This window comes from Panthera onca, chromosome E1 (genome assembly GCF_046562875.1).
Source record: "Panthera onca isolate mPanOnc1 chromosome E1, mPanOnc1 haplotype 2, whole genome shotgun sequence".
NCBI classification, from domain to species: domain Eukaryota; kingdom Metazoa; phylum Chordata; class Mammalia; order Carnivora; family Felidae; genus Panthera; species Panthera onca.
This window is the reverse complement of record NC_138352.1, coordinates 47,693,795-47,707,163: the sequence shown is the minus strand read 5'-3', so window position 1 is coordinate 47,707,163 and position 13,369 is coordinate 47,693,795. Positions and strand designations below refer to the sequence as shown.

General features: G+C 41.6%; 1 long non-coding RNA gene and 1 other non-coding gene across 3 annotated transcripts in view; both read left to right on the top strand.

Annotated features, from left to right (window-relative positions):
* The window catches only part of LOC132687874 (uncharacterized), a 113,883-nt gene that overhangs the window by 71,130 nt on the left and 29,384 nt on the right, over positions 1–13,369 (top strand). The window contains exon 3 of one of the 2 annotated variants that reach the window (XR_009614309.1): positions 11,097–11,311. The exons of the other annotated variant lie outside the window; for it this stretch is intronic. This is a non-coding gene — a long non-coding RNA (uncharacterized LOC132687874). Of the gene's footprint in view, positions 1–11,096; positions 11,312–13,369 lie in introns of those variants that run through there. 2 annotated transcript variants of the gene reach the window in all.
* On the top strand, positions 9,600–9,672 carry TRNAQ-CUG (transfer RNA glutamine (anticodon CUG)). Its single transcript has one exon. It is a non-coding gene; the product is annotated as a tRNA-Gln (tRNA).

Sequence of the window (13,369 nt, the reverse complement as noted above, 5' to 3'; positions counted from 1 at the left end):
AAATAAATGTTAAAAAAAAAAAATTTAAAGAACATTTACAGTCATTGTTCTTGCTTTTAAGCAGAGACGTCCATTCAACAGCCTAGCCTAAAGCTTTTCTATCCTCTCCTAACCATTTCTAGGGAAAGAGATTCAACATCTTGCTTCAATAATGTATCCATTATTAAACTTTCTCAATAATATATTCAGCACTATACCAACCTTTGCTGACGGGAATTTATATTTTGTACACAATAGTAATCCACCCCTGTTTCCCTTTTATACCTATCACAGAGATCATAGAATGTCGGTGTTAAGAAAGGGCCTTGGATATCATCAAATCCAGAGGTTTCCTATTGGGTGTTTCTGTTTGTTCCCTGATAGGTATTCTAAAGTTCAAAAGAATCCATCTGGACTATTAGTTTGCCTAGAATAGGATCACATGGGTTATTCTGTTATTTAAAATGTCTTTAGAGGACAAAAATCCTTCCAAACACACATCCCATATGAAAAGGTGGGGGACTCACTGACCTAGTTTAACCTATTTATAGCTCAGGGAGGTTATAGTTTACCCAAATTGTGCCCAGTCAGCTTGTTGCATAACTTGGAATACAGTCCTTGCTCTTAATTAGTCCTCTTTCCATTACACAATCCTCCTCCTTAGATGAAGACTTCCTGCCCCAATACAGCTTTATTATTTATGTTCTCTCAGGATAAATCTCCAACAAACAAACGCCTCGGTAATTGTAGCCACTACTCAAAGTGTGGTCTGAGCACCAGCTGTATCAATATCACCTGGGAGATTGTTAAAAATGCAGACCTTCAGGGGCGCCTGGGTGGCTCAGTTGGTTGAGCCTCCGACTTCAGCTCAGGTCATGATCTCACAGTCTGTGAGTTCAAGCCCCGCGTCAGGCTCTGTGCTGATGGCTCAGAGCCTGGAACCTGCTTCAGATTCTGTGTCTCCCTCTCTCTGCCCCTTCCCTGATAACTCTCTCTCTCTCTCTCTCAAAAATAAACATTAAAAAAATTTAGGGGCGCCTGGGTGGCTGAGTCGGGTTAAGCGTCCGATTTCAGCTCAGGTCATGATCTCACGGTTCATGGGTTTGAGCCTCGTGTCAGGCTCTGTGCTGACAGCTCCGAGCCTGGAGCCTGCTTCCAATTCTGTGTCTCCCTCTCTCTCTGCCCCTCCCCCACTCATGCTCTGTCTCTCTCTCTCTCTCTCTCTCTCTGTCAAAAATAAATAAACATTAAAAAAAATTTTTTTTAATGCAGACCTTCAGCCCCACAACCCCCAGCCACAATGTGCAGCATCTGCACAAAATCCTCTGGTGATTCATATACATATTAGAATTTTGAGACACTCTGGCCTCTGGGCTTGCTAATTTCACATCTATAAATGATGCCGGCCCATCCCCAGCATCCAGATGCACAGGTAAATGCCTGTTTTTCTCTACTTTTATCACCCACAGTAGAATTGGCTATAAGAAGGTTCACAAGGAGGAAGAACTGTCTGAAACCTCTTTTTTCCTAGAACAAAAAATTGATGCCACTTTAATATGACCCCCGCCTGCCACCTAAGAGTTGTTTCTAGAGCAAAATATTTCCAATCTGCCCAGTATTGGTTGTCTTCATGAGTTAGAGCTTCTTGAGAACCCATGTTTCTTCTACCTCATTGCCTGAAACCTGCTAATGGGAAATAGGAAATGAAAACTGACAGAGATAGGGGCGAGGAGGGGGGAAACCCAGCTGGACAAAGGGAAATCATTTGGAAATTAAAAACAAAGCAACATATGAATCCAGGAGTCTGGGAGTTGAAAAGGGAAGTTTTATGTAATTCCAGCCAGTTGATGTCACTGCGGCCAGTTCTGTGACTGACTAAGGGAGGCCGAGGGGAGGGGGGATGTGGAGGTGGGAAAGACCCAGACATTCTCCTTTGGACCTGAGGCTCAGCCTTATGTGTGCAGGATGAGATCAGTAAGAACAAAGAGATGTATCTGACCAAGAGCCAGGGCCATTTCCCTGCAGAAATGATTCTGCAGTCCTAAAGAGGTCCGTCATCCCTTCTGAGCCTCCCCTTCCCTCAACCAGTCTTTTTGTGGCCTCCTGAGCCCATCTGAGGCACAGTGATACCTCACAGGCTTCTAGCTCATCTGTGTTCAGGAATGGGAGGGTCGGGGCCACTGACACACACCGGTATCCTGCAGCCTATTATTTCCTGCTTGTCCTGGCCCCCGTCCAAGGCCCAGCATGACAGGTGGATGAAGTTCACCAGAAAGCTCAGCAGTGGGCCAGTTTTCCAGGAATGCTGCTGCTAACTAGATTCACATACTAGCCACCCCCACCACCTCAGGCTGAATGGAGAGCCAGCTGAATGGAGCAGAGTTTTTTCTTTTTTCTTTTTTTTTTTTTTTGAACTCTGTCTCCAGTCTGGATCCTGTGATTGTTTCAGCTGGTATAAGCAACTCCCTACTTAGGCTCCAGGGTCCCAAGTGCTTCCAAATCCCTGCAAGGAACAAAAGTGATTCATTCAGACCTTTGTTCTCAAACTAATGGTCCATAATTGAGGACTGGAAGGAAGGACAGCAGGTGCCACTGAGGGCATGGGAGTAAGGGAGAATGAGGGCTTTGGGCTGCTTTAGCAAGAAAAGTTTCAGGGCGATGTAGTAACCTGATTGAGGGAGGAGAATGTAGAGAGAAGTAAAAACAGATCATAGCTTTTAATAGGCGATCCAGAAAGATATAGAGAATGAGATTAAATTTAAAGAGAGAAACTATTCCATTTGAACAGAGTTTAGAGATTGTAAAAGTGTCTGCTCTTCCAATATGCTTTTGATTATATTTCCCGAATATATTTCCCAAATAAACTGTGAGTTAATGAGACAAATAATCATGCAAATAATTCTTGTTAATTGTGTCAGGCTGACAGTTTAAAGCAGCCCCCAACCCCACTGGATTTAAGAGCACTTAATAAGTGCTTCCCACTGCACTAAGTGGAAAGGAGAGAAGGAATGCCAAAATACATTTAAGTTCCTGACCTCCTGAGTTTCTCAAAAAATTAAAAATAGAAATGCTATATGATCCAGTAATTCCACTACTGGGTATTTACCCAAAGAAAAATGAAAACACTAATTTGAAAATCAGACACATGTACCCCTATATTTATTACAGCATTATTTACAATAGCCAACATATGAAATCAACCCAAGTGTCCATTGATAAACGAGATGTGGTAAATGTACACACACACACACACACACACACACACACACACGATAGAATATTGCTCAACTATAAGAAAGAATAAGATCTTGACATTTGTGGCAACATGGATGGACCTAGCGAGTATTATGCTAAGTGAAATAAGTCAGACAGAAAGAGACAAGTACCATATGATTTCACTTATATGCGGAATCTAAAAATTTTTTTTAAAGCAGAAACAGACCCATAAATGCAGAGAACAAACTGATAGTTGCCAGAGGGTAGATGTGTGGGAAGGTGGACAAAATGGGTGGAGGAGAGTAGAAGATAACAGGTTTCCAGTTACGGAATGAATAATCACAGGAATGAAAGGTACAGCAGAGGGAATATAGTCAATGATATTGTAATAGCTACAATGGTATTGTAGATGGTAGCTATATTTGTGGTGAACGTAGTGTAAGTACAGAGTTGTCAAATCACTATGTTGTATACCTGAATCTAAGGTAACATTATGTGTCAACTATACTTCACTAGAAAAGAAATGGTTCGTGCCCCTCTGGAGCACGCAAACGAGAAAGACAGACATGCAGGTAGATAAACGAGTATCATGTGACCAGCAATGAGATGGAGGCATGTGTTGTTGCTATGGAAATACAGAGGAGACACAGGAAGAGATCTCAATGTTTGGGGAGGGAGAGTTGCACTCTTTCCAATTCTGGCAAAGCAGAGCCAGAGTGAGATAGGGCTGGTCCACCAGATTTTAAAGGTAGACAATTTGCTAATGGACCCGGCAGGTGGGAAAGGTGCCTTTGGGTAAAGAGATAATCAATCTATGGGCCAGGGTCAGCCTTTATTTTTGCTTGGCCTGTCTCTGGATGCTAAGTCATCATCATCTGTTTCTGCTATAAGCCGAGACACCAACTTGGGAGGTACTTGCAGAAGTCCTTAGAAGGTTCCCAACAGTCTGCATCACTGCTGGGGGAGCTAGCTTTAGTCTTCACATACATGTCCTGGAGATCTGGAGGGAAATTATTTTGGGATATAAATATGTATTTCAAGATCATGGCCAGTATCTAAATGACTTATGTCTATTATTGCCTCCATGGGTAAATGCTAAGTATATCTTCCCCATGCTATAGCATCAGTATAAAGGAATGAACCGAAGAGCCAACCATCTCCACCCCAAACCACTTCCATCCTGCCCACAGGTGGGAAGGGGGAAATTACTTGAATTTAATGCTAATAAACCCTATCACTGCCTCTGTACAAGGTTTAGATGAAGGGTTAACAAAAGGATTGACTCTTCTATCTCTTCATGTATAAACTACTCTCACTTTGGAGATAAGAGTCTTTGCAGACTATATTTTCTACAGGAAAGTGGTTTTACTTTCTTCATAAGGTCTAGACTACATTTTTCTAAATATCATTGATTCTTCTTGGGGAGGAAAGGAGTATATGCATGTGTGTGCACACACATAAGTGAGCTTTTGAGCCAACATTTATTTGTTTGGAAACTAGGAAGAAAGAGAAAGCTTACCCGGATGTCACGATGTCACACTGATAAAGATCTATAAAAAGGGACCACACTTGGAGTGCCAAAGTTCACACTGGGATGTTCATTCCACTGGAATACTAAAGTCCAGCCCTGAACTGGCTTGCCAAATCCCTGTCTCCCTTATTCTCCCTTCCTCTCCTCTAGGTATTATTCTAAAGGAATAAATACGACTTTGGAAAATTTCTATAATTTATTGTGTTCTTCTAGCAATTATGCTATTGTGGTTGGGACAGAGATGGGCTGGATCCTGCCCACTACTCTGGGAAAAGGGTGATGGATTATGACGAAGTGAGATTATTTGCAATGCAAAGGATTAATGCAAAAGCAAAAAGCAGCACTGTGAGAGAGAAAGGGATAATGTTAGAATAGGAGTCAGACTAGCTACATAGAGATTATGTTCATGAGAAGCTTCCCCTATAATGATTTTAAGTTATTTTGATCTTTTGCTTTGTTCTGTAAAAACAGTCATATTAAACCTTAGGTTTGCACTTGTCTTGTACCTTGCAATTTGCCTTTGCTATGACAACCCTTTGGTAAAATTTTAATTCTCCTTTAAAAAGTTATGGGAATAGTATTGTGGGAATTAGGACCTTTCCATTTTCCTCTTTATTGGCTGAGATCCTTGTTACAGTAAGAGCATTGTTTTCGGAAAACACTAGTCCAGGCATTCTTGGTGGGAGTAAACCTCAGACCAAAGATCCTTTCCAAAAAGATAGCAGAGGGGAGGGCATGGTGAAAGAGATTTGGATATTCAGATGCAGGAGAAATTACAAAAGAAAAACAAAGAGAAGAAAAATTCCCATGACCCTGCTACCCTCAAGAATTTTAAATTCATTTTAAAAAAATATTTATTTTTGGGAGAGCACAAGCAGGAGGAGCAGAGAGAAGGGGACAGAGGATCTGAATTAGGCTCCTCAATGACAGCAGAGAGCCCGATGCAAGGCTCAAATCCACGAACTGTGAGATCATGACTTGAGCCAAAGTCAGATGCTCAATGGACTGAGCCACCCAGGTACCCCAAGAACTTTTAATTCATTTAAGAAGATAGAGCATACACCCATGACTATTTTTCCAGCTATGGTCTTCATTCACTCATCCTGCTGTGGCTCAACTAGACTCCCCTATTTTTTTAATGTTTATTTATTTTTGAGAGAGAGAGAGAGAGGGGGGGGCAACCACAAGTGGGTAAGGGGCAGAGAGAGAGGGGGACAGAGGATCTGAAGCGGTCTCTGTGCTGACAGCAGAGAGCCTGACTCAGGGCTGGAACCCACAAACCGTGAGATCATGACCTGAGCCGAAGTCAGATGTTTAATCGACTGAGCCCTGATTCCCCTAATTTTTTTATATGGCACCACCATCCGTTCAGTTTCCAAGCCCAGAATTTGGGTGCCAAGTCTGATTCTTTCCTCTTCCTCACCCTCTACAAATAGCCAGTCTTAAAGTCCTATTGGTTCCATCCTCCCAAATACTTTCGATATTTTCATGCAGTACTGCCATGAAGAATGGCACTGGAGAAGACAAACTGGGGAAGCCACTGGATTTGGCAGCGAAAAGACCTTTAATGACTTGCAAGGAAACTATTTCAGCAGCCATATTACAAGGGTGAAGCAAGCATGTGTGCCGATGAAGAAGAGATGGCTGTTGCACCTGATAAGTGCTTGGGAGCAATAATATTCAGTATACGCTCAAACCAAAAATTATGCCTCCTTTAATAATTCAGATGGGAACTTGACTCTTCTCATTCCGCTGTTCTATTTCATAATTTCTTTTTCCTTTTTAAATTAATTTTGCCTTCTGGAGAATAGGGTATAAAAATCATGGTAACGGCATTTTGTGAAAATGTTAGCCTTTCTTACTAAAAGAGCCCAGGCAGCAAAATTCCACCATCTACGCAGAACAAAAAAATAGAAGTTTAAGAACCTCCTGGATTCAATATGGTAAATAATTTTTTTGCTCCCCCAATTTTTTTCTTATGAATAATTCTATGAATACTTTTCTTGCGAATACCAGCTTTCATATATTTGCAGACTGTTTCTCAGCTTACATTCTGTCAACTAAACCAGTTTCCTTACTATTTGTATGGCCTTGGCTTTTTTTTTTTCCCCTTGGCATTTTTATTTTAACTTATTTTCTCTCATCACTCCATCAGCCTATAATCTCAATGAACTTCCAATTTCAGCTAAAATATGATTTGGAAATGTAAAGAATCTGGCAGTCAGAGCTTTTAGGTTCGAGTATCAGGTACACCACATAATGGTGGTATGAACTTGGAGAAAAACCTAATGTCAGATCCTCAGATCTTCACCTATAAAATGGGGGAAATTATATCACCTTAGTAAAGGTTGATGCAAAGACTAAATAAGAGCAAATATGTGAAATTGCCTGGCTCATAGCAGCCATTTAATAAATTTTAGTTCCTTCAGACGCCTTCTCTAAAGTCCTCTACTTTTTCTTGAGCTACAGACTTGCATTTCCAATTTCCTGCAGACATCGCTACACATAAGTCTTTCTAGTGGAAGTCACGATTTTCCATAAAACTTGTCTTTCACATTTCCCTCCATATTTTTGTTCATAATATCAGTCTATCGTTCAACACATTTTTTTTTTTTTTTTTGCCCAACCCTGGTTCCAACCTTTGCTGATATCTGGCAGAGACCATGAGATGCCTCTAAGGTATCCTCAGGTGGGAGCAGAAGCACTAGTGTCTAAAGTGAAGAAACAACAGGTGCAGAGAGCAGCAATCCACTTGGTAAAATTCCTTGGAGAGACTTTCTAAACCAGCTTCCCCTCTCCCTTTCATTCTTTTTATGGTCTGCTATGCTTGGCTCCTGATCCAGACTTAGGATCTGCTTTTATCTTTGATATTTGAGGATCTAACTCAACTTTTCTGGATTGCAGATGAATGGCTAATCTCTGGAACCTCAACTATTGCAAACACTCATGAACTGATCTCCCTTTCTGCAGCGTCTTCCTGTCTAATCCAGCCTTCCAAAAGGGATCACTTTAATTATCCAAACAATCACTTCAATAGTGTTAGTCCTCGGGCGCCTGGGTGGCTCAGTTGGTTGAGCGTCCGACTTCGGCTCAAGTCAGGATCTCACAGCTCATGAGTTCAAGCCCCACATCAGGCTCTGTGCTGACAGCTCAGAGCCTGGAGCCTGCTTTGGATTCTGTGCCTCCTTCTCTCTCTGCCCCGCACCCACTCACATTCTGTCTCTGTCTCTCTCAAAAATAAATAAACATTAAAAAAAATTTAATAGTGTTAGTCCTCTACAGTTAAGCCTCAAAAAATGTCTCTCCCACCACTTACAGCATAAAGCCCAAATTACCTTGCCTGGAAATAATGGGAGTAACTGTATAACTTGTTTCCTACCTATATTTCCAGCCTTATCTCTGACCATTCCCCAAGATGAATTCTTTGCTTTAATATCAACTTAATGACTTGCTCTCTAAAGTGTACTTTATGTTTCAACTGTCCCCACATTCAACCACCTTGCCTTCTTATTTCAAGGAGAATCCTCCCATTATGTTTTTCTTGATGGGAGGTAAGGTCAAATGCACCATCTTTTCCCTCATTGCTTCCATGGTATGAGCACTGACTTAGGCTTTGCCAGCCAGATGCTCCCATCCAGGACAATAAAAACTGAGTAATGTAGACCTAGAGAAGCAGTTGGAATTCATTTACAGTGGTGATGGTGGTGGTGGCCAAATCCTCCGGCAGGTGTAGCATCATCCTGGCTAGATTCTTTCTGCTAAAAGACTATTGTGCTTCCTGCTTCTTGGCTCTTGGATACATTTGCTCCTTACCATTTTCTGAGCCTGATCCTCCAGCTTTCTGATGGTTCTGCAAGCCAGTGATATTATTCCAATGCATCTCCATTTTCTTTCTTACAGACAGAGATGTTTCTGTTGCTTTCAACCCCAAGAATCCTAACTTATATCCTGAGATGTCTAGCTGTTTTCACCAGTGTTTCTTTGCTATGCTAATTCTATGTGCAGAATGCCTTTCTTACTTCTCTCTGCTTTTCTGGAGATCCCATGCATAGTGAAAGACAAACATTTAAAGAACCATTACATTTCAAAAAGATAGATGCCAGGAGGGAGATATGTATTGTGTCCATTCGGGCATGAAGGGAACTCTTTTTACTTACGGGAAACTTCCATAGGAAGGAACTTGTCAGGTATTGAACTGGAGGAAAGACAGTACAGGCACAGAGTCAGCATGAACAGAGGCAAGGAGGTGTGAAGGAACAGGCAACACTGAGCAATGGCAGAAGTTCAGTATGACCACAACATAGGCTGTGAGGGGAAGGATGGTGGTGGGAAATGAAGTGTGTAAAATTCACCTGGATTGCTTCAAGAATAAAGTCCCCAGTGAGTTAATGGGACTGAGCCATGTTCATCAATAACTACTAATATTATAAAAAGACAGCTAGACACTTAGTGCCCCCAGATGGAAGTATTCAATACTTCACACCACCTATGAAGTATTCCTGCCAAAAACATCAAATCTGAATCTGATCAATGCTTTACATTTAAATGATAATAAGGAAAGCATTGGTAATTATTATATAATTACTAACAAATAATAAATTGCAAATAAAATATATGTTATAAAATTAATTATGTAACATTATTAAATAAATTGAAGGAAACTACAGCAGTTGAAAGATATCTTAAGTGATACCTGTGAAACGCAGACTGTGGGAAACTCTACAGCACAAACAACCCAAATTCTTCCACAAATAAGAAGCGGAGAGTGGAGGAAGAGTATTACAGGAGGGAAAAAAGAGACAAGGGATGTATCAGCCAATTGCAATGTGAGGAAGTTATTTGGTTTTTGATTCAAAAAATTGTGAAATGGGGCACTTGGCTGGCTCAGTAGATAGAGCGTGAGACTCTGGATCTCAGGGTCATGAGTTCAAGTCCCATGTTGGGCATGTAGCTTACTTAAAATACACACAACAAAACAAAAAACCGTGAGGGGCACCTGGGTGGCTCAGTCTGTTGAGTATCTGACTCTTGATTTTGGCTCAGGTCATGATCCCATGGTCACGGGTTGTGAGAAGGAGCCCCATGTTGGGCTCTACCCTGAGTATGAGGCCTGCTTGAGAATATCTCTCTCTCTCTCTCTCTCTCCACCCTTTCCCCACTCACACACTTTCTCTCTCTCTCTCTCAAAATAAACATTTAAAAAATTGCGAGATAACATGGGAAATTTATGACTATAAAATTGTTAATTTTTAAAGGTATAATAAATGCATTTAGATGTTTAGAAAGTATTATTTAGAGATACACACTGGAATATTTCACACAGATGAGATGATACAATATCTGATACTCGTTTCAGAATAATTTGGGGTGGGAGTATTAACCAAATAAGATTGGACATGGTAGCTTATTATATTTTCCTCTTTACTTTTGAACAAGCTTGAAATTTTTCTAATAAAATATTTTAAATTCAGATGGCTAGGTTTTGCCCCCTGGAGATTCTGATGCCATAGGTGTAAGGTGGCACTCAGAAATCCAAACGTTTAACAAGCACCTTAGAGAATTTGAAATCAGATGGTCCCTAGTCCATAATTTGAGCAAATTCAGCCCAACAGTGCAGTGACTTCAATGGGGGAAACCAAGTAAGAGAAATTGGCAGTATCTTTAATGGAGCAGGTGCTCAAGATAAATATCTGACCATTTTATTTGATGATCGTTTACAAATAATTGTCCCAAATCTTCCTAGTGTTTGTGTATAATAATCATTCAGGGTGTGATTACTGGCGCTATTTCCTGATGTGGGCCTTTTTTCCATTAGATTTTTTGAGTCCCCTAATGCTTGCCTCATGAACCAAGGCTAATTCCCTGATTAGATAATCATCCTTGGGAAGCTTTCTTCCTAATCACAATGGTAGGAGAGATGTTGCCAGGCCTTCCAGGAAGGGAGAGACACCCAGTTGTGACCCATTAAATTGGCATCAGCTCTCACTCCACCCCTTCCAGGAGGAAAGGCTCTTATAACCCTGGAAGGGGAGGGAGCAGAGAGGTGACCCATCCTTCCCAGGGCTGTCAGGTCACATCATAATCTCACACACTCCCAACCCCCCTTTTCATTCCACTTTTGAGAATTTTTCAACTGGAAAGTGCCTGAAACCTTGGAGTTGTGGAATGGGCTGGGGTGTATCATGGAGACATGGCTGGCCACATGTCATAAGGCAAACTGACTGAAAATGGGAAGGTCCTGCCATGACTCCTCAGAGACATGGGCCCCTCTCAGGCAGTTAACCTGAGGGTGGCTCTCCCAGCAAAGCCAAAACAAAACGCTGCTGCTGGCTGAGCCTCCCTGGGATTGCAAGAATGTTTTCCCATCCAGGCAAAGCCCTGCTGTCCTGCCAGCAACAGAAAAGCAGCCTTCCAGAAGAATCTTCTCCTTGTCTGGAGCATTCTAGGCTTCAGAGCTGTCTGGGATCAGCACACCTCAGCGTTGGTAGACGGAGTGGCTGCATTCAACCCCTCCCCAATATGATATGAACTGGAACAACCTTGCCTCTTCTTGCACAATCCGGGGAAACCTTGCTGTACCCCACTGATAAGGTGAGGAAACAATAATGGACAGAGATGGGTACTGTTTGTATCCTGATTTTATAGGCAGAGACCTTCAAATTGAAGGTCTCAGTGATTGATCTGTGATCACTCAGCTCAGGGTCAGAACTAGGATCAGGTAATCCTGCCTTAGGCTTTGTGCATGTAACTCCCTCAGAGGGTTTTTGCTTGTTGCCTTAATGTAATCACCCCTCCTTTTATATAGTTTTTAAGTTTATTTATTTATTTTGAGAGAGAGAGAGAGAGAGAGAGATTGTGCAGGCGAGCAGTGGAGGGGCAGAAAGAGAGGGAGAGAGAGAATCCCAAACAGGCACTGTGCTCTCAGCACACAGCCCAGTCTGAGGCTCTTTCCCACAAACCACGAGATCATGACCTGAGCCCAAATCAAGAATTGGATGCTTAACTGACTGAGCCACTCAGGTGCCCCATTCGCCTTGCCTTTTAAACCCTACCCTGCTCATCCTTCCCAAAGGGAACCTACCTTCCTGCCACCGTGGGCTCTGCATTTCCCTGAACATGTTGCACTTGTTCTCATGTATTTCCTTTTCTTTCACTTTCCTTCTTCGTGAAAGGCTTTCTTCTCCTCAACTCCAATTTCTCTCATTGAAATCCTGCTCCAGCTTGCCAGACTTTTAGGATTCATTCACCACCCTCACATAAATGACATTTCCCTCCACATCTTCATCACACTCTGCTGATAACATTTCTTGTCATGCACATTTGTTTTCTTGTCTCATATTTTTCTTTTGATGACCTTATGGCCATGTGTATACTTGCCTGCAGAATTCTGATGCATTGCAAACTCCTTGAGCCCTGTGACCATTTTTTATTCAACTTTTTATTTCCTCAGCATTTCCACAGTGCTCCGTATATAATAGGAGTTTTGAAATTCTACTGAATTGAATGTATGCAACCTTGCAATAATATATAACCTAGTTTCCATCTATCAAAATACAATAAAATGTCCAGGGGAAGCTGGATGCTACAAAGGATTAATACTGGGATTAATCCTTACCCAGTTGAAATGAAGACTCCTTAAGTAGCATTGTAATTTATGTCTTTGCTAACTCCATCTTTGCATGTACTAAATACATTGAAAGTGAATCGCCACCGGGTTTTGAATGCCCTGCTTCCACTTCTCCCCCTTATAACAGTGAGGAAGTAGAGATGAGGGGAAGACAGAGCTACAAAGCTGCCTGGGGAAGTTGGTATATTCAGATGTTCACCCTTAAGTTTCCTTGTCCTTTTGTGATTCCAGATTGGTTTGGGTGAGTGAGGAGGGAAAGGCCAGCCCTCTGGGGACATTAATAATAAGGTCTGAAGGATGAAGATCAAAAGGCAGCTTTGGCTGCAGACCATGGAGTAACCCTAGTAACGGCAGAGGCTCTCTGATCTCCGTGCTCCTCCATACCCCCTGTGAGCTCAACTACATTTTGCACCCCTTCCTGGGGTCACCACCCTTCTCAGTTACAATCCACCCTTGTTTCTTCCAAAACTCCATATCCCACAAGAATATAGGTCTGCTGTTTATTTGCATATAACTCTTTATCTAGCCATGAGATAAACCACCAGGAAAAGTTTTACAAAACTGGCATGAAACCAAATGTTAGTTAGTATGAAAGCTCAGGGAGAGCTTAAGCTTTTTAAAGAATACCTTTCTAAACTGAATGATCCAAATTGGCCTTCTACAGTATTTATCTTCGCTAACCTACAGCCAGTTCATAAACCTTGTAAAAGTTTGCCTTTTAAATCATCCATTGCATGTTTCCTGGGATTTATTCTGAAATAATCTGGTGGTTAATGGGAGCTGGGGGCAGGGCACAAAAGAACCAACACTAACCATGAGTTGATAATTGTTGAAACCAGGTGATAGGGACGTGGGTGTTCATTATGCCATCCTCTCTCGTTTTAGTAGATGTTCGAAATTTTCCTAGCAAATATTTTCTTTTAAAAAATTTATTTTGTCTTCATATTCTGCCTCCATGCAGTTCTAGTATGGTTAACTTTTCTGTTTTGGAAGACAGGAATTATCACATTGGGTCA